Here is a 3599-nt window from a genome sequence, read left to right on the forward strand (position 1 = left end):
GTTAATAAGTGTCGGTATCGTCAAGAAAGGACGTTTTCATTAATATCTACATAGACCTAGTAGCCAAACTCAAGAGCGTCAAAGTAGCATCGAAATTCCGACTCGAGCCGCTACGCTTCGTCACACTTGCTCAGCTACACTTCTCTTTAAAAGCATGCATAAGCGATAAAAATAAGCGCGCCGCGCATTTACGCGCTTCGGCGTACGTCGGAGGAATACACTAAACCTCGTTAATCCTTAACCGATGATCCTTCTCAATGCTCGACTCTCCGAGTCTCCGCTTCAAGCGGTGCAACATGTTATCGCCCTCCCACCGAGCCCGTTCGATCCTCGTCCAATTTTTCAGTTCTCACGTCTCTCGCGAAGCTACTCTTCCGCTTAAAACGGAATTTATACGAGCACCGTTTGCCGGCTAAAAGCCGCGCTTCTGCTATCCCCCTCCGATCTGGTCGACCGCACGGCGGTCCGACGCGGCCCCCGAAACAAGACGGGTGTATACGCGAGTGGTGCGCGAGACGAGGTAGACGACGTTGTACAAAAGTAAATAAAGTCTCTCTCTCTCTCTCTCTCAAAAGACTGAGAAAATATGTCGATAAATCTAATGTCTAACTGAGATAGATACCGGACCCGGGGAAACAGTTGTCCAGGGTGCGCGACTGTACCGAACGATCGCGATGGCCGATTGTTTCCCGTGGCGCCAGTAGCCCGTACCAGAAGTTACTTTCGGATTGTCTCTCTCCGTGAACCGGGACCGTGGCGAGAAGGGCGACGATCTTTCCACCTCTGGGAAAGTTTCCGAATTCCTTCTATCCACGACGACCTCTTTTCGTCGTAGTCGTCGTCTCCCTCTCTCTCTCTCTCTCTCTTTCTTTTTTTCTCTCTCCCTCTCTCCTTCTTGTTACTTCCCCGACATTTACGTCCGAAGTGTGCCTGAGCTACGTCTACTAACATAACTCAGATCGAGGTATCGATTTGACTATGATGAAAGCAGATAATTCACGAGCTGTATCTTTCCCATTAGGTTCTTAGTGCGAATAAACAGGCTGAAAGGGGTAGGAAACAGTTTCAATAAAAACGGAAGCAGTTATTGCGACGGATCGGCGCACAACTTTGTAATGTTTTAGGCTAGAGTCTGTATCACTTTCCAGCGGTCAGGATCCTACATAGACATATTAAAAAACTTAAAAATTAATTTTTTTAATATATTGTTGCGCCTCGTCCACGTTCATTTATCACAGTCTCCGCGGCATTCTGACATTCGTTTCTGCGTGTATGCGAAAAATAACTATAGAACTGAATTAAAGAAAACTGTTTAATTAAAAGGGGACAAGAACAGGAATAAATAGGTAAATTATGATCACGACTCAGAAATGTCAGCAACGCAACAGTTACGTGCGATGGTTCGTGTATCATTTTCCTTCTATTGACTTCCGTTGTTCAGGGGATATATATCTTCAATCGTCGAATCTTGCTGTACACTCTCATTTCATTCAGCATAATCGATATAAATCGAGTCGACACAGGTAGATGCAAAAATATATACACACGTATCAGAAAATGCTTCGACGTTCTGAAAATATGGTTACAAACAGTCAACTTAAATTTAATTTTTGTGTTACTTTAATAAGGCGAATATGCTGAAAAATAATGTTTCAACAAAGTGAACATATTAATTTAATATATATTTGTATATTCGCTTACGTATTCGCGGACAAAGAAGCGTGCATCCGCGAGCTCGGCCTTTTGAGCCCTTTGAGAGGATCGAGGAGCACGATTTCCTCGGAAAAAAATTAATAACGAACGCAGATATGACGATACGGAGCAGAAAGATGTGAATTGCCGAGCGATTTTCGAGATAAGAGAGCGATCCCGCATCTTCGGCTTACAGAATGCCGAGCGCAGCTAAGTGGAGTACCTGCGCGTAACCATCGGATAAGGGAAGCGCGCCGCGCCGTAAAACACACACACACACACACACGAACGCACTTAATTTATGCCCTTCCTATCACCAGGTTTCACTTTTAAAGCCGCCCGGGTAAAAAGTCCCCGAGAGACTCGAGGCGGTTACTCGCGTGTGACGTGTGCAATTTCTCGTGGAAATTATTCCACGTACGCCAACGGCACTGTTCGTGATATACGGTCGGGCGCGCGCGAGAGACCTGTCCCTCCTACACGCGTGACCGTTGACCCCGGGCCGAATATTGAATCACTTTAATAACTTAGATGAGAGATACGATGCACGAGTGACGTCGTGGCCCGCTCCTATCTTCGTGCGCGCGTTCAATTACGTTTCGCGCCACGCGTACCTGCCTACGTACGTCGTCGTCGCACAAGTGACAACGTGTCAAACCAACCGGCTATTTTAGCGCCGAGCGATCTCGAATCAAATATTCACCACGGCCAGCTCGGGTTAGTGATTAGGAAGCGATCCCCTGCGAGGATCTATCGATCTATAGGGATCGGGGAAATTTATTATATTAAAAGATTGAGGGACGGGGCCGATGAATCGCGACGGAGCGGACATATTGGAAAAGCTGGGAAAGGAAGAGTGAGATTATACACCGTGCGAAAGGCATTTCAAAGTGAATTCAGATCCGCGTGTCCGCCCGACACGCTTCCGGATCGGCGGGAATCTCGAGCTGATATCGAATACCTGAAATGCGATAGTGATTGCCGGTATGTTCGTTTGTGCCGTGGTGCGTATTCGCGGAGGTGGCTGCGAGGTGGTTGCCGCAAAACGCACGTTGCGGAAAAACGCTCAACTGAATTATCACAGTGTGCACATTTTACATAGTTAAATACATATGTTTTATTTAAAATTGTACATCGAATTATCGACTGTCTCCTTTCCAAAACGTTTTTTGATTCACCAAGAGTTTTCATTAATCGACTTAAATATACGATACTTACCAACGATAAGTTGTAGTTTGTACAGTATAAACTGAAAGAAAGAAAGAGAGAGAGAGAGAGAGAGAGAGAGAGAGAGAGAGAGGGAGGGGAGTACTAAACTCTCAAATGAAAAAGATCCTTAATGTAGTGATTGCTGTCTAATACAAAAAAGCCATGTCGAGGATATGCTTACACCTGATCCGCGGATGGCGTGAAACAAAGTCGCGAGAACACGTCATCCTATATAGGTACACACAACAGTTTTTTTTCCATTAAACGAACATATAAACAAGACTTTGTTGCACGATGCTCTCCAACCGACATCGATTGCAATCTTTCGTGATACCGAATATATATATAATCCGACCTAAATAAATTCTTCTGAACTTCTAAAATAATAAGGCGCTAATAGGTGGCGCGCATACAATGGTTGCGTTCGGCAGAAAAAAAAAATGCTCAATGAGCGCTCAGTGCTTCTTGTCCGTATAACTAAGCTAATTCCAGATTTCCAGATTTGTAAATCATTAATTAATAATAATCATTAATTACTCACTGAGTTTTCTACTGAACGTAGGTAACCTCGCCATGCGAGATACGCACGTACGTATTATCGTGAGGCCTCCGACAGGTGCGCTCACTCAACACTGCATCGGGTAACTTCGATACGTCGAGGCATCGAATTAGACAACAAATTCGTCTGCGGGTGGGGG

Source organism: Dinoponera quadriceps, unplaced genomic scaffold, assembly GCF_001313825.1.
Source record: "Dinoponera quadriceps isolate SergipeBrazil2010 unplaced genomic scaffold, ASM131382v1 scaffold3035, whole genome shotgun sequence".
NCBI lineage: Eukaryota > Metazoa > Arthropoda > Insecta > Hymenoptera > Formicidae > Dinoponera > Dinoponera quadriceps.